Genomic DNA, 18,022 nt, shown 5'->3' with positions numbered 1-18,022 from the left:
GGATGCTGGGTGTGCCATGGATGGGATGCGGGGTGTGCCATGGATGGGATGCAGGGTGTGCCATGGATGGGATGCTGGGTGTGCCATGGAAGGGATGCAGGGTGTGCCATGGAAGGGATGCAGGGTGTGCCATGGATGGGATGCAGGGTGTGCCATGGAAGGGATGCTGGATGTGCCATGGATGGGATGCTGGGTGTGCCATGGAAGGGATGCAGGGTGTGCCATGGATGGGATGCTGGATGTGCCATGGATGGGATGCAGGGTGTGCCATGGATGGGATGCAGGGTGTGCCATGGATGGGATGCTGGGTGTGCCATGGAGGGGATGCTGGGTGTGCCATGGAAGGGATGCAGGGTGTGCCATGGATGGGATGCAGGGTGTGCCATGGACGGGATGCGGGGTGTGCCATGGATGGGATGCTGGGTATGCCATGGATGGGATGCAGGGTGTGCCATGGATGGGATGCAGGGTGTGCCATGGAAGGGATGCAGGGTGTGCCATGGATGGGATGCTGGGTGTGCCATGGATGGGATGCTGGGTGTGCCATGGATGGGATGCGGGGTGTGCCATGGATGGGATGCAGGGTGTGCCATGGATGGGATGCTGGGTGTGCCATGGATGGGATGCGGGGTGTGCCATGGATGGGATGCTGGGTATGCCATGGATGGGATGCTGGGTGTGCCATGGATGGGATGCAGGGTGTGCCATGGATGGGATGCTGGATGTGCCATGGATGGGATGCAGGGTGTGCCATGGATGGGATGCTGGGTGTGCCATGGATGGGATGCTGGGTGTGCCATGGAAGGGATGCTGGGTGTGCCATGGATGGGATGCTGGGTGTGCCATGGATGGGATGCAGGGTGTGCCATGGAAGGGATGCAGGGTGTGCCATGGAAGGGATGCAGGGTGTGCCATGGATGGGATGCTGGGTATGCCATGGATAGGATGCAGGGTGTGCCATGGATGGGATGCTGGGTGTGCCATGGATGGGATGCAGGGTGTGCCATGGATGGGATGCTGGATGTGCCATGGAAGGGATGCAGGGTGTGCCATGGATGGGATGCAGGGTGTGCCATGGAAGGGATGCAGGGTGTGCCATGGATGGGATGCTGGATGTGCCATGGAAGGGATGCAGGGTGTGCCATGGATGGGATGCTGGATGTGCCATGGAAGGGATGCAGGGTGTGCCATGGATGGGATGCTGGGTGTGCCATGGACGGGATGCTGGGTGTGCCATGGACGGGATGCTGGGTGTGATCACCGCCACGGCAGCAGCTGTCAGCGGCAGCACCAGGGTGGGAGCCGGGGGTTTCAAAGCCAGTTTCTGGCAGGGTGACAGCTCTGTGGGCTTGCAGCTCAGCTCAGCTCCTGCGTCTCGGCCCAGGAGCAGAGCCAGCACGACGCTGTCGCTGGCACGGCCGTGTGTGCTGCAGACAGAGAAGCTCCCTGAGCGCGTCCCGCCCGATGCCCCGCGGGGAATCAGCTGCTGGGGCCGGGTTTGATCCGTCCCCTGAGAGCTCCTGCTCCCCACGACAGACAAAACAGCCAGAAAGAGGAAGGGAAAATTCCAGTACTCGAGCACTAGAGGCGACTCCCCCTAGCATCATTAATGGTCTCACCAAGAAGCACCAAAAAAAGCCTTGTAATTCCTGAAGCCTGGACTCCAATTAATTTTTTTTGAGTTGTCGTAAGCAAGAGGAAAAAAATCTGCACAGGCAGGACAAATGTTCTCCTAATTACCTAAACACTTTATTAACCAACGCTAATTAAAGCATTTCTTGGAGTCTGACAAATGTCTGGAATTACTCAGTTTAGAAGTTGGTTTTGTCTCCCGTAATTTATACAGCGATGGAAAGTTGGGGAGGGGGGGAATATCTTTCAACTAATGTTTTTTTATTAAAGCTGACAGCAATAATTAGTTATTTGCTACTAATGGGGTGGCCCCTGGAGGGAAATTTGCTGAGATGGATGGCTTGGGCTCACGCCAGCAGTAATTGGTCTGAGCGTGGTCAGGCGCTGGCAGGGTGTCCCGAATGCAGCCGGCACCGCGCTCCAGGCCCTGCCTTCCATCCCGGCCTCCCGGAGCCCCAGCAGCTCTGCAGATGGAGCCTGGCAGGAATGGCAGCAGGAAATGAGGCTGGAAGTTGGGAATTGCAGCCGGGGGTTTACAGGGAGCTCCCATTTCTCTGGGAATAAGGGTTTTGTGTTGTGCCACTCCGGTGGACAGTTGCTGTTGAGTGTAAGGGATCCACAATAAAAATTTCATTTGTTTTGTTCCAGGGAATATCTGGTTGTGTTTTTCAGGGGCCAGTGCAAAAAGCATTGGGCCTGGATGTAAAGCTGTGCCCAATTATGAGGGAAGAGAAGGGAAGGCAAGGCAAGGCAAGGCAAGGCAAGGCAAGGCAAGGCAAGGGAACTTCTCCTATTGATGTTTAATGCTGAGCACTTACCATGAGCTTTTACCTCTCTGTTTCTCATCGCTGGAGGCAACTGACTACAGCTCTTCTTAAAAGTAGGTTTCTGGTTTCCACAGACACAGAAAAAGCCCCGATCACGGGAAACTAATGAGCTCTGCAGGTTCAGAAATCAAACTGCAAAGAAAGAGGATCCAGATTTTCTTTTCATCTCCTTTTTTTTGAGCTTGACATATAATTTTGAATGCTCACGTTGTCAATACCTTTTGTTTCTCATCCTTCCTATAAACTGCAAATGATCCAATTATAGAGTAAAAGGAGCAGAAAAGGGGGAAAGCAAGAGGAATAGAATAATCTATGGGGGAAAGAAAGTAGCTGAGATGAAAAGCTAATGAAACAACAAATCCAAAGCAGTGTGGACAAATTAACGGGGGTTTGGAGTCAGACAGGGAGGGGAGGGCAAGGCAAGGATTCAGGTCTGTCCCTTGGCCTCCTGCATCCCCACCTGGTCCAGGCTCCCTCCCTCTGGCTGACTCCTGAGCCCCCACTGGGTCCTATCACACAAAGGAGGCTGCCCTGGCCCCTCCTGCGGAACAGTTCAGGCCACGCCGTGTCCGTGATCAGGGATGCCCTTCCATGGGCTCAGACACATCAGCCCTGTGCAGCCTGGCATGGAAAGATCTAATTTCCTCCTCTTTTGTTTCCCCAAGAGGGAGAGGAGAAACGTGTCACCGGCTGAGAAAGGCGCTGGGACTGCGCCGGGGGAGAGGTTAAGTGGGGAGCCTTGACGGGAGCGTTAACGCCGTGCTGTTCCACGGCAGGGACTGACACTAAAAGCCCCGGTTCCAGACAGGGCTCAGTGTCGGAGCCGTGGAATGAGGTGTTTCACACTGCCCGGCCTTGCTGGCACCACCACAGCTTCCCAAATGCTCCAGGCTGGGCGTTTCCTCTGGGCTCTGGCCGTGCTGGCAGCCCCGGCACCCAGAGCCCCTTTCCCAGCCATGCCCACACGATGGGATCCCAAAGCCTCTCCACACCCCGAAACCTCTCATCCCGCACTTGAGCCCCAAACCACCTGCACGGACCCAAAGGGCGCCGTCCCACCCCATGGCATCCCTGCCCAATTCCCAGGAAAGGTGCATCTCCCCTTCCTCCCCTTGCTCTTCACTCGCAGGCCTCCCAAGGTGGGACACGTGGGCACAGCCTCTGGGCACTCTGCTCTGGGTAGATGGACCTACGGGAGCGGTGCCTTTCCTACGGCAGGGTCCCGGCAGCTCTCGCATTAGCTACAGATTCCTGCATTCCCACCTGGGAAAGCCTCGCCATTCCCATTTCTCTCTCTCCCTGGAAGATGCCCACTGGGGCAAGAGCAGAGTCCATGTGGGCAACCCCTGGCAAAGCCCTGACTGCATCCCAGCATTCCCAGTGGGAACGCCATGCTCCAGCTCCCTGCAGGCTCCCTCGTGCTGCAGAGCCCTGGAGACACCAAAAAGGCAACTCAGGAGCAAAAAAACCCACTTTATTTTAAAGCTTTTAAGGGAATATTGTGAAGAATGGAAAGGGGTTTTGATCTTTCTTTTTTCCCCAAACTAAAAAAAAAAAAAAAAAAAAAAAAAGCTTTTAAAATAAACAGCTGACAATGTCTCTTATTTGAGTAATTCTTTGCCAGCAATAAATGTGTCACTCTAAAGTGCTTTATTTAGAAATAAAAAAATGTTTTTCTTTGTAAAGTGCTCCACGTTACAGCAAGTTACAGACTGAGAATGAAATCCTCCTCCTCTCGCCGCATCCCCTCCCCGTGAGATACATTCATATATTCTCCTATAATCTGATCTAGGTTATAAAAATATAAAAAAAAAAGAGAAAAAATAGAGAGACATCTGGCTCTCCCCCACATCTGACATTTCCCTTTATGCCTGGTTTAACTTTTTTATGACTGCCTGGGTTCGCTTCATTGGAGAATTTCTCCCTTCAAATGAGTTTCCTGTTTTATGCTGAAATTTTCCTTTAGACAAACCTGGTAATTTTTCAAGTTAAAATGTGTATGTTTTAAGCACTTAGGAAGTTTAAGGATCCGACTGACGGGGACATAAATCCCAGTTTATTCACGCTGGAGTCCCTGTGTCTAACTGATCCTTTGAAAAAAATAAAAAGAGGAAAGAATGAGCCTGGCATATTTTTTACTTGTTTTACAGTAGGAAAAAAAAAAGCCTCAAACTGTCAATCCAGTGAGTAATTTATTAGTGCCTGCTCACACTTCCAAGCCTTTATGTGCTAATCCAGGGAAGGCAGCACTTCCTCAAGCATTAACTTGTTTAATAGGAGATGAAGAGGGGGCTGATGGGGTCTCCCTGCTTTGGGACAGCTTCTCCTCAGGGCATGGATGGGGGTGCGTGGGGTGTTCTGGCTCTGCCCAGGTACCATGGCATCTCTCCCACCACCCTCATCCTCCCTTCAGCTCCCTGTGGACATCTTAGAATGCAGGATTGTGTCCTGGATGTAGGCAGGACGAGCCCTGGGCTTCGGTAATGAGGAGGAGGAAAAATACACAATCAAAAAAGGCAGGAAAATAAATGACCAAAGCAGAGCAGGGAAGGAAAACCTGTCATGCCCTAAGGTGGTGTTGAACAGTGTCTGCAGGTGCCTGGGCCCGCAGGTGGGGGTTTGGAACCGCGGGTGACACTGTGTCATGTCCCCAGGAGCACTGCTGGCCGCGCACGGGAATCGCTCCTCTGGGCCCCTGTGGGAAGGGACGCCGAGGTTGGGGACTCTGTTTCAAGGCTGTGTCCCCACAATAAGCCCTTGGAATCCGGTTAAAGCTAATTTCTGAAAGGCCCTGGAAAAAGAGAGAGAGGCAAAACTTCAGGGAAGAGCAAGAAGCCAGATTTGGAGAGATCTCCTCCTCCTCCCCCGAGCCTCACTCAGAGGCTCTCTGACCACCCCAGCGCCCGAGCCCCCTCCTCTGCACCACCCGAGACAGACACCGGCATTTCCCCCTCTCCATCCTGGGGCTGGAGCTGGAAGACATCTCCATGGCTGTTGGCTGGTGAGCTGCCTGCCAGCCCGTCAGCAGAGAAATCAGCATCCCCTTCCCTCCAGCTAATTCCGCCCCTGGTTCTGGGCAAAAGCAGCTGGGGAGAGGCTCTGTGTGACAAACACACTTCCATCTCCATCTCGGTTCCTCCACTGGGAGCAAGGGATATTTACTGCTGAGGGCTGGGGGTCTGGGAGGGCTCCTGGATCCCCCCGGGGGCTCCTGCATCCCCCTGCCCACTGCAACGTGGCCTTAGGAGAGAGCAGCGGGGGCCAGGGGGACTCAATTCCAGCACAGGCTCAGCTTTCAGGTTCCATCCAAATGCCTAATTAAATTTTCAGAGTGCTAACTGCTCGGGATCCAACACAAATAGCTGCAGAAGCCAGAGGGAAAGCAGGGAAAGAATGGAGCGGGGTCGGGGGGAGGAAGGAGGGAGACATCTAAAACAAATAAATTAATTAAACAAATAAACAGGGAGAGAAATAACAAAGGGAAAGTAAACTAAAAGCAGCAGCAGCAGCCCTGGCCGCCAGAGCACTCATTAGCTGCGGGAAAGGAGGGAAGTGTCTCGCTGTCTGGGGCTGTCATCCTTCATCCTGACGAGCACTTAGGGAGTCGCGACCCCTTTCAGCATCGCCATACAGGCAATCAGCCCCTCGCATCGGTCACCGCCGCCGCGCCGCATCCCCGCCTCGCCACAGGCACGCTCGGAAAGAGGGACATTATATCCCCGCAGAGCAGGGATGGAGGAGGCTGCTGCCCACGCCGCCCCCCCCCTGCCTGCAGCTCATGCCAGGGTGGGCAGGGAAAAGCCAGCAGCAAAGGCAGGAGCTGCCGAGCCGCGGCCCCGCCCGGTGCCCGCAGCCCTGGGGGTGCCCCCCGGCCCCGCGCCCCGGGAGAGGCCGGGGAGCGGCACATCCATCCGTGCGCATGCCGAGCTGTCAGCAAACACTGAGTGCAGCTGCGTTTAAAGGGAAAAAAATTCACTGTCGTCTGCCAAGGAGGAGCCCGGGAGCGGTTTGTGGCGAGGGCAGGGGCTGGGGGTGGCTGTGACCCCCGGGCCCTGGGGAAGGGGGATCGCAGGGGACCCGCGGAGCCGGGCGGGGAGCGGGGCTGCTCCCGGGGCACCGCCGGCTGCCTCTGCCCAGCTGCCCCCGAGCGCTGGGGTAATCTGGAGCACGGCTAGTGCTGAGGGAGGCTGAGCTGCAGCCCCGGAGCGTCGGCCCTGCGCAGGGGCTGCTGCTCTCTGCCTCTGCCCAGCGCTGACATCAGCGCATCCCTGCCCGCCGGCTCGGGGTGCTCGTGGCGAGAGGAGGAGGATACGGCAGTCCTGGGCTTGTTCCAGTCAGGTTCACCGTGACACAGAGCCAGCAGTGCCACGGTTCCCTCTCCGTGAGCCGCAGCTCCGAACACACCGAAGCACCTCTGGATTTCCTCTGCAAACATTGCTTGTTCTGCTGGACTGTTTGCTCCTCTCCAACACGGGGGAGATTTGTCTGGGTGCTTCAACACCTCGAGAGCAAACAGTGTGTAGTTATTTAAGCAAAAAAAGCAAACACTTCTTCCACCGAAACGTGAAGTTAAAAAAGACAAGGGAAGAAAGGGAATTGCCTGTACCCTGTGAGAGGATGCAGAGCATCAGGACCTCCCTGGCAGTGCTGGGACAGTCAGCTCCGTGCTGGGGCAGCTGGGGCAAGGGGCAGCACACAGGTCTGACTGGCTTGGCCACACTCGTGCCCCTTTTTGGGAGCCTCTGCTTGATTCCATGCCCTGGCACCACAGGTTCAGAGCCACTGCTGCTACAGTTCAAACCTTTAATTTTAATTTATTTCTTTCTGTACTTTCCCTAAAAAGAAACTGAACTTCTGTTTCAGTTTCCACTGATTCCATAAAGGAATCTCAGTTACACTGGGAGTCCAATTTATTCTTTTCTATGTATTCATTAAATCCCAGGTTGTTACTGCACTATTTAATGGAATTGATGGTGTAATTAAGCTACAGGCAGTCACTAACCACCAGAACCGTCAGGGAGGTTTAGGATCCTTTACTGCTCTGTTCCCGGTGTTATATGGCTCCTGGTTTCATAACGATGACTCCAGCCAGTTATACCCAAATATCCCCCGGCCTCTTCAGAATGAGTCCAGATTTACCCCAACGAGCCTCAGCTTCAGGTTTCATAACGTGGGAATGACGATCTCATCCCACTGCTGGGGGCTGGAACAAGGGGAGCAGTCTGGGACAGTTTGCAAATCCCTCTGAGGTTCACCAAAGGAGTGATGTGTTGCTGCTCTCCGGGGCATCAGCTCCACAGACATGAGCAGCTCTAACACGTGTGCGAGTGCCTGACCCCATTTTCACTCCTATTCAGGGAACTGGATCCAGTTTGATGCTGCTGACAGTCCCACCCAGCCTTCTGTCCTGTGCCAAAATCCTCTGTTCTCCCCCACAATCAAATCTGCTCGGGTCCCTTCCCTCCTCACCAAGGGAAGCACAAACCACAGACAAGGGCTGGAGCACTTGCACCGTCCCCATGGGCAGGACAAAGGCAGCGCCGAGGGGCTCAGAACCGCCCCAGCATTGGGGCGCCTCCCTCCTCCTGGGCTTGAGCACCCCCGTGCTCCACCAGCACCTTTGGCTCCCAGCAGGCACGGTGCAAACCCCCCAGCAGATAAATACTGCCCGCTGGAATGTGCCTGCGCTGGGAGAGCCAGGATTGGGCTCTGTCAGCCAAGGAGGAGATGTCCAGCTCCGGGTGGCGGCTGGAGCAGAGGGAAGCTGGTGGGCAGCACCCACACTCCACAGGGACAGCCACAGCTCTTCCCTGCTCCCTGCCTGAGGCTGAACCTCCCAGAGGCCTTGGGGATGGAGGTGAGGCCATAATAACAACTGTCACTGCGTTCAGAGATTGCTTCGGGAGCCTTATCTGCCCGGAGATATCAGCATCCGATCACATGGTAATTACCAGGCCAGATTTGCACTAATTGGCTCTCTGGAGTAAAGTTACCTCCGATCTGCGTGTCCTGGGTGCTCAGCAGGCAGCGATTTACAGCCCAACAGGTTCTCTGGGATGATCTAACAGGGATTAGCTGCAGCCACCAGCCAGGGAGACAGGGACCCTTGCCAGACGCACGTCTGCAAGCTTTAGGGAAAAGATATGGCTTTTTAGGGAAAAACTGTGTCTGTGGGCTCTGCCACCATCTGTGCACAGCCCGGGTGTCCCTTCAGGTCCCAGTCTGTTGATGGCCTGCCTGTGGGTGATGTCTGGTTTGCATAATGGGATGATACAATAACGTGGTGTCTTTTACAAGGGGATGGATTCAAAGCAGGGGTGGGTGTGTTGTGGGAAAGGATGGTTCCGTGCCTGCCTGCAGGACAAGGAGGGCTGGAGTGGCTCCTGGGGAGCATAACCCCATGTCCCAGCACTGAGGGAAAAGGGTCTTCAGCCTTGGAGGCTCTTTGCCCTCCCTTGGTGGCCAGTTCTGCACTGCTCCTGCAGCCACCCAGCAGAACCAGCAGACCTTACCCCCACCAAGGTCAGCTGGTTTCTTCTGGTCCTTCCCGGTGCCCTTGCAGTGACCAAATGCCATCTTTTTCCTGGTTTTTCATCTGTAATACTGTGTGTTTCGGAGGGCAGGTCTCAAAGGCACCCCAACACGAAACCCACTGGTTAAACATGGGAAATTACTTCTGTTTTACTGCAGCTTCAGCTGAAAAATGGAGACCGAGGAAAATCATGCAGAGCAGCCAAGTTAGGGGGTTTTTTTACTATTATTTTATAAATCAGTTTTCTTTACTGAAAACACCTCAGAAAATCTCCGAATCATCACCTGGGTGATGGGAGTTGGTAACACGGAGAGGGGGCCCTTCTCCAGGGCAGGGTTTTTAATAACTTCCTCACCACGGGAGGCTGTTAGAGAATCTCAGCTGGAGGATTTTTTTCACCCAGCTGGATCTTGCAGTCTTCTTACATCATTAACTCACTGAGATAATTTCTGAAGAGGGGTTTGTTAGGAGTTGGTTTGATTTCCTTCCTGACAAACCTTCCAGGTAAATCTCGGTGCTTTTTTTGTTTTCCAAGGGAGAACAAAGTCTCTGATGTGACAATCACTGTGTCCTGCCAGACCAGCACACTTGTCCCAGGGTGAGGAACACTGATGACAAATTCTGTGGCTCCTTTGGGGCAGCAAGGGCTCAGCCTGGTGGATCCTGGCTGCTCTGCTGCTCTCCTGGAATGCTGGAGTGGTCCCGGCGGGATGCGGTGCCAGCCAAGGCCCCAGTGCTGGGGCAGCAGCAGCAGCTCGGAGCCTCCCAGTGCCGTGTCCTGCTCCTCAGCTCACGCTTCAATTGGCAGGTTGGAGGCTGAGAAGAAATGTTTCTTTCACAGCACATTACCAGCAATCACAGTCTTTCTTTCTTCTTTATATCTAAAGAAATCCTCGCTATTGCCAGGGCCAGAGGTCAACACTTTCCTTTCTGCTGCTATCACTGCCACACGTCTGCTCTGCTTCTCCTCTTCCAGAGCTCTGAAGTTTGTAACAGGTTGGGGTTTTTTTTCTTATCTTCAGCTGAGCACTTGGGATTTGATTTTTTTTCTTCACACTTCCTTTCAAGAGCCCTGCAAACAAGACTCCAGACTCTGGGACTGTTTGGGCACCCATCCATCTCCTGAACCCTGTGAGTCTGGCCAGGGTTTGCTCTACCAGAAGTAACACAAGGCCATATTTTAAGTCCATAGCAAATTATTACCGGAAAATGACCCTGCAGCTATGAGTTTCCCAGGTAATCCAACTGCTGCTCTTGCATTGCTTTTAAATGAGTTGCCTTTTAATTCTATCAAGCACTCGCTTGATCTCACGGCACAGGAAAGGATAAATATTGCTCCTACTCCAGGAAACAAAGTGGCTTTGGCTGAGAAAATATGCCTTGGGGAAAAATTGGTCTGGCCTGGCTGTTATGGATGACACAGGTGGAGAGGGAACGGGGAAGTCTCTGTCAAGGGCTGCTCCCCTGCACGCCAGGGCCTCCCCCCATGACTCATCCCTGGCTGAGGGATGACTTAGGAGTGACAGGGGAAGCCGATCTCCATTAAACCCAAATCGTTTGTCACTGTGCAAGGAGCAGTGACAAGGAGGACAATTAGTGCGAGCGGGAGGTGATGTTTATGATGTGGAGCCGTGCCCATTAGCCAAGTGTTTATCAGCTGGGTGTTTGCCCATCCCTGAAGGGCAATGAGGGAGTTTGGTAGGGTCGGGGAAAGGCCTCGCCATCCTTCTCCAGAGCCTCAGCTTTCATTAAAAAGATCATAAACGTAGAATAATAAAGCAGTTTCCTGCTGTCACTTGTGGCAAAGCCATCCTGAGGCAGCTGATGCCACCTTTGTTTGCAGAGAGCTTGGGCCAGGATTCCCCAGATGAGGAGAGCCAGAGCCTGGGGTGGGCAGGGGATGCCCCATTTGTGGGTGGGGGTTCAATCACTGGATTCTGCAGTTGTAGCCGCCAAAGAGCGATCACACTGTCACTGCTTCTAATGCTCTGGCAGCAAGGGGCACAGGAGGGGTTTAATTTCCTTAAGTGCAACCTCATTTTACAGATTTGGCTCAGAAAACGTATTTGTCCAAAGCAGAACAAAACCACGGGGTCAGCACAAGGAAGAACTGTGAGAGCACAGGGCACCTCCTTCCTCCCCAGGAGCCTTGAGCCACTTGTCCCCACAGACCCACCGCTGGCCTTCGCCACCTCACGCAGTCCCTCCCTTCGAGGAGCAGAGGAGTTGCCCGCATTTGGCACAAGCTGTCATCCTGCTCAGCCTGAATTTCCCTTGTGCCGAGGCGGAGACCTGGGCTTCCAAGAGACATGTCCCATTTTCTGCTTTCTGCTCTGGCAGAGCCAGGAGCCCGCAGAGAGGACATGCTGGGGTGTTCCCTGCCCAGAGCTCCACTCCGGCAGCCTCGCGCCGGGCTCCTGCTTGTTTTTGCTGTACCTGTGGGTGGATGTGGAGCCTTTGATCATCCGGGATTACTGCAGCATTATGAGCTCCCGAACAGCAGCGGCTGCTCTGGATACAAAAGTGGGTCATGTTCGGTGCTGTGCCTGTGCAGGAGCTTTGATGCGCAGGGAAAGGGGGAGGCTGGGACGGAGCATGGAGGGATGGGCTGGGGCACGGCTTGTGTGGGGCAGGTTCAGCTTCAGGTCCCGGGAGCTTGGCTGGGTGTGCTGGCAGGGCTGCCCGGGGACTGAAGGCTCTCTGTGGAAGTGGAGGATTGCCTTTTTCCAGAGATAAGGAGGAGATGTGGGAGATGGAGGCACGACCAGGCTTTTCCGTGCCCGGCTCTCAGCTTCCTCCTCTCCCCAGCCCTGCAGAGGCGCACGACACGGGAGCTGCCGGCAGCTGGGAATCGTGCATTCCCTCAGATGTGTTCTGCTGCTAATGAAATCATGTAGGAGACATCGTTCCCCGTCACTTCCAGTTACACCCCCCCGTGCCAGAGCCTGCCAGCATTCCCCTCCTGCGTGAGGGTAACAAACCTCTGCTAAAAAGAAAGGCCATTAATAATAATTACCACAAAGAAGAAAAAAACCCCTCTCTCTTTCTCTCTCTCTTTTAATGAGTCCTGAAAAAAAAAAACTTTCTTAATTGAAAAGCTTTCTACTTTGGAGTCAGCTCCAGCACTTCAGAGCAGCCCAGGCAGCACCAGCAAGAGAAGATGAAACAGAGGGATGGGTCAGACAGTGCCTGACAGGGGCCAAGGGACTGACCTCAAAGCCAGGGGCACACAGACACCATCACTGACATTCAAGGAATGACCAACAAAGCACTAATTGGATTGGAAGGAGGCAGCAGGTGGAAAGAACCAAGGGGAAAACAGCCTTGGAGCAAACATCATTAGGAAGAGAAGTTCAGGCGAGGAAGAGGAGCTGGTCCTGAGCGGTGGATCCAAGCAGAGGGTGCCTCTTGGAGATCCCCCAGCACTGCCCACAGCTAGGATCAGCGGGCTGGGGCCTCTCCTCCTGCCTCTGCAGGGGCTGCAGGGGCTCAGGGGATGATGCCGGAGCAGGGGAGAAGCCCATGCATGGTGTGGGAGGATGCAGGTGGCTCCCTGAGCACGACCTGTCCCCACAGGGTCTTATGCAGAGCCTGTAATTCAATTCTGAGCCAAACTCATCAAGGGCAGGGAGTAATCTGCTCTCATCTGGAAGGGGCCGGAGGATTTATGAACCCGCCTGTCTGGTGGTGAAGTGCCCTCCTGGTAAATGCTTTGCTAAGCGTGCGTTCATCTTCCTCCCTGGCAGCAGCCGTGCAAGGATAGGCTGTGAGAGCAGGAGAGGGAGCAGGGAGGCAGGGACAGCAGGGACAGTAACCTGGCTGAATGACCACTCTCCATTCCAGGCCTGGGTACTGACCCACAGGCTGACAAGGGGCCCCAGGACAATTAATTTAAGCCGTTGCTCAGGAAGGCCGAATGCCGCGAGCCATCCGCACGCCTGGCACCAGCTCGTTTTCATTTCTAGCTCAGAACTAATGAGCTAAAGCTTTATCAGCTGGCAAGACAGGCCCCACTGCTGGAGCATCCACTGCCCCCATCCCAACGGGTCACAGAGAATGGCCACGGACACATCACCTCTAAGCTACGAGGGCTCATTTCCTGCCGCGCTCATGCCCGTGCGGGGTGGCCGCTCCTCCTGCGGCGTTCACAGCCTGGCAGCAGCCCAGCCCTGGGCAGAAAATGCTTCCACGGAGGCTTGATTGATCGCCTCACATTTGGCTACCCACCCACTGGATTAATGAGCCGTGGGATCCAGGATGTGGCAATGTGCTCTTCCCAACGGCATCTCTGCCCACAGGTGACCCAGAGGGGATGCTCCAGCCCCTGTGCCTGCAGTGTCAGTGCCCCTCCTGCTCCCTGGGTGCTGTGCTGGGGAGCTGCGAATGGCTGGCACCACTCAGGACTCCTTCACAAAGCCCAGTATATAGAAGATAGGAAGATCCAGCATGAGCTCAGCACCTGGACACTCTGGTGTTCCTCTCCCACCCCTTTCCACACTTCCAGTTTTTGTGCCCTTGCTCAGTACAAGGGCACAGCCCAGACAGAACTACCAGAAGCCCAAAGCACCCATTGCATTATCTTTATGCAGGCAAATGTTTTTCTCTGCCAACACCCCCCCGCTGCACTGGCCCTTGAAGCAGCTCCACAAATCAGACATTATCATCGTTGGGATAAATGATGTAAGGAAGAAAAGGGATACAACAGTCTGTGTCAGAGTTGCCATCAGGCTCTGCCTCCCAAATTGGCTCAGAGAAATTAGCAGGAAGGAAGGAAGGATCAGACAAAATGATAAACCCGCTTACCTGCTCATTAATTTAATCTCTTCTTTTTTCCTCCCCTCTTCCAGCCTTGTGGTTTCTGTAACTGTAGTGAACAGCAAAGTCCTAGATGAAAGGGAGAAGACGTCTGGAAGCACAAAGATTAAAGGAGAGTTTTTAGGATTAGCCTTTGATTTTTTTTTAATTTTTTTTTTTTTTTTTTTTTTTTTTGTCTTTGGGTTGTGGTGATTATTGCTGCTCTTCTCTGAGCAATCCTTCTGGGTACATCTGAGGGAGCCCACGGGCTCTCCAGCAAGTTCTGGGTGTTTTTCGGAGGACACAGCAGCAAATGTGCATCAGCCCCTTCTCCCTTTCCCCCCGCCACAGCTGGAAGTGTTCCCCTCAGGCTGGCGATCCAGTGGCTGGGAGTTTGCAGGGATGGCAAAGCCATTCCTAAATCAGTCAGGCTTGGATTTATGAAGCCAGACCTCGCTGGGGATGGCAGGAAAGCCCTGGGGCAGGAGGGCTCCTTCCTTCAGCACTGGAATGTTCCTTCATTTGGAACAGCTTTTTCCTGTTGAATTGGGCTTTTGAGTCCCGTCTGGAAACCAGGCCAAGCCCCAGAAGGAGGGCTCGGGTTCTGGAGAGGAAGAACCAATGCCAACTGTGAGGTGCCAGGGGCAGTGGATGCAGTGCCCCAGCAGATGAGGAGAAGAGACCTGCACAGCCCCACAGTGGCCAGGCAAAGCCAAGCACCTCCAGCTCCTCAGCTTTTGTTTAGCCAACACTCTTGGAGAGTTTCCAAAGCCAGCACCAGAACAAATGAATGAAGCAGCAAACCCTACTGAATTTCCTTCCTGAAAAAGCAACCTATTTCCTTGCTAAGGAAAACAACTGGAGGCCATTGCTGGGAGCCTGGAGCAGCACGTGCCCAGCTCAGCCCAGCTCAGCCCAGCTCAGCTCAGCTCAGCTCAGCTCCCGTGTCCTCGTCGTTCTTCTGCTCCCTGAAGCAGCGGGAGCGCGGCACCGGATCGACGGAGCATCGAGACGCAGAGGAGGCTGTGCCGGGCTCAGAATGTGATTTATGATCTCACAGCCAGGCTCAAGTGCTGCGGTTGGGCTCTGGCTGTGCTGGCACTCGGTGAGCAGCCTCCAATTAGGTGACCCCTCACGTCTCCCTATTGATTTTGGGGGGAAGGTGTACTTTTCTCATTATGCCTTTGGCAGCAGCGCCAGCAAGGCTGGGGTGGGAGGCCCTGGCAGGGGAGCAGCTCTGGAGCGCAGTTCAGGGATCTCTGGTGGCCTGGCAGGGTGGGGGGGTGCACACAGGATGCTCACCAGGCATCCCCCTCCTCTCCCAGAGCTGGGACAGATGGGCACCGATGGGTTCCTGTCCCCCTTCACCACCTTCACTGCTGCTCACCATGTCCCCAGCTGCTCAGGGCCAGGCTGTGGTGTCACCTCTGCTTCCACAACAAGTCCCCTACTTTGAGTCTGGGAGCAAAAAGTTCATTTCTCAAGCAATGCTGCCTTCCCCTTGCTCATTAAACAAAGGAGGGGGAAGAGCCTGAGAAGACAGAGCTCCTAAATTGATCAGCACAGTTTCCTAACGAATGCCCTTTATGTTTTACATAATAATATAAAGCTTTTTTCAGAGACAAGGGCCTCCTACATCAAAGATCCCGCTCTCCCACTCCGAACTTTTGAGCCCTTCTCCTTGGAATTAATGTGGAAAAACCTAAATAGAGTTTGAGAGCAGCTCGAGAGCACATCTGGAGCAAGGAGCAGGGCTGACCCTGCTCAGCAGGCACCTTCCTTTGGCTGTGTATGCTCACAGAGAGAGGTGGAATTGCTGGAGCAGCCACGGTGAGCAGGGATGGGGAGCTCTGTGTCCCTCTGAGCTGGCATCACCCCTGGGAGAGGTGGCTTAGAGGAGGGTGCTTAATTTGATTCTGCAATCTCCAAGTCGGTGCCTGGATGCTCTGCACCACAGGCTGTGCAAACACAGTGGGACAGGCCCCTGTGCCCGTATTTACCCTGCTCCCAGGCCATCCTGGAATGCTTTGGGAGTTTAATGCAGGGTAATGTCAGAGGGCAGATGATCAAGGGCATCCACAGCAGCCCCACCAGCCCTTCCTTAGCTGCTGTAGGTACAAAGCTTTGCAGTGAATTTGACACGTGCAGGACTCAGGAGGGCTGAGACAGCGACAGCAACATCTCTGGAGCAAGATCTCCGTGGTTTAGTGGAGATGGTGCTGCTCAGTCCCAGGCTGGAGGTGACCTCGATGACCTTGGAGGTCTTTTACAACCTTAAGGATTCTGTGGCTCTGTGACCTCTCCAGCCAAGATGAAGACTCCCACTACTTCCTCCTTCTCAACATGTGGCATCCTTTGGGAGCGCCTGGCCAGCCCCAGCTCCTGGGCACCGTGGCTGTGCTGAGCTGCTGAGCCCACTCTGCCCCATGCCGGGATCTCTGTGCCTCGTTGCGGCTGGATGAGCTCCACCACCGCTGCTCTCGGCTCTCTGCAAAATGCAAATTGCTGCGCTTGACCTCCCCGGGATAACGAGGGGAAACCTCCCCTAATTAGCACTGCAGTCTGTGGGTGAGAGAAACCAAATGTTGACTGTAGAGCGGCTGCACTTACTGTAAATTCCAACATATGCTGTGGAAAAACGCCGCCCAAATAAGGCTTGGGAAGCACGGGGTGTTTAAATAATAATGAACACTCACTGCTGCTTATCGCAGAACACAGCGCAATCAAGGCAAAGCTGCGGTGCTGCGTCCTCCTCCCTGCCAGGACACTGTGAAGGGCCAGCAGTGGAGGCATGGGAATCCCCGGGACACAGAGAGGCTGCAGCAGGAATTCCAGGGGTGTGTGCAGGATTTACAGGCATTAGAGACAAGCCCCATGGTGTCCTTTGAGGGGACCCTGCGGGACGGCTACAGCAAGGACTTGCAGCTGGTGAGGTGTTCTCCAGCACTTCGAGGTTTCTGCTGGTCACTTGCAGTAGTCCAAAGCATGTAAAATATTTATTTGCTCCTAATTAGGTGTAATTACCACTTAACCTGGAGGAGGGATATACCCAGCATGCCCGGCAGCTCGATACACTCGCAGCTGAACAGCTCCACTGCAGATAATTAAAAGAGAAGGGCTCCTGCCTGCCTGGCCTCGGCAGCCGAGTGTTTGTTTTAGTGAGGAGAACCTCGTGTGCCTGAGCTCATCCCAGGGCTGCTGGCTCCTCTCAACAGTGCCCGAAAGCCAAACCGGCCTCATCTCACCTGCAATTTCCATGTGATTATTCCCTCCTCGGTAATTCAGCTCTGGCTCAGGCTGTCCTTCCCTTGCCCGTTTCCTGCCTCCAAGGAGACCTGTCCACACTGCTCCATCCCATGGGATCGGGCTCATGCCTGCTCCTCACTCACTCCTGCTGCTCCTTGGAGATCTGGGAGGGTGAGAACAAATTGTTTATAAGATGCCCAATTAACATTTCTTCAATCAGAATCATGTCAGGAAAAAGAAACGAGCTCATTCACAGGGCCATTGCTTCCCTGCTGTCGCTGTGTCCTGCACAGACTACGAGGGATCACTTCTCCTGTCCATGTTGAACTCTGCCTGAGCCCCAGCTCCAAAGGGACAGCAGCATCGCCCACGCTGCTCCCTCTTCCATCCCCCCTCCTCAATGACAACAGCAACAGCTGCCTGAGTTTCAAGGACTTCAACATGTTTGGGCAGAGCTGTGCAAAAAATACTCATTTAGACCAACGTGTGCGCACAGCGGCTCGGGGAAACTGCTGCTCCCTCCCTGCGGCAGTGGGGTCAGAGCAGCCCGTGGAGAGCCTGGCTCAACCAGCTCCTGGGCATGTGGGAGCGGCTGTGCCACCACATTCCAGCCCTGTGCCACACCAGATGCTGGTCTCCTCCCCTGGGATGTGACACAGGGCAGGGGATGCAGATCCGCTCCCGGCGGAGCGTCAGGTCCACGCTGAACCCTCGCTCCGGGACACCCGGGCAGCCCCAGTGCTGCCAGCGCGGCCCTGCAGGACAAACCCAACCACCAGCTCCTTCCAGGACCAGATGCTGCCGACAGACAAAGGGTTTTCAACCTTGCTGGACCCAATAAACAGCTGTTCTTTCCCGCTCCCAGCCATCAATCACAGCTGACAGCCTTCCCCCCATGGTCGAGAGTGTGCTTTTCACCTTAACTCCTTAGAAGGGCTTTTTCACCAGTTGGAAACTCATAAATACCACTTTGCAAGCCCAGGTAGGGTTA

General features: G+C 54.4%; 1 long non-coding RNA gene across 1 annotated transcript; it reads right to left on the bottom strand.

The window, feature by feature from the left end:
- Nucleotides 1–4,672: 4,672 nt before the first annotated feature.
- Nucleotides 4,673–17,186, bottom strand: LOC125338160. Its single transcript, XR_007208215.1, has 3 exons — nucleotides 17,031–17,186; nucleotides 13,795–13,897; nucleotides 4,673–5,250 (listed from the first exon to the last, which is right to left on the bottom strand). It is a non-coding gene; the product is annotated as an uncharacterized LOC125338160 (long non-coding RNA).
- Between the last annotated feature and the right edge of the window lie 836 nt (nucleotides 17,187–18,022).

The sequence above is a fragment of the Corvus hawaiiensis genome, chromosome 25 (assembly GCF_020740725.1).
Source record: "Corvus hawaiiensis isolate bCorHaw1 chromosome 25, bCorHaw1.pri.cur, whole genome shotgun sequence".
NCBI lineage: Eukaryota > Metazoa > Chordata > Aves > Passeriformes > Corvidae > Corvus > Corvus hawaiiensis.
The sequence above is the reverse complement of the archived record's forward strand: the minus strand, read 5'-3'. Positions and strand labels throughout refer to the sequence as shown.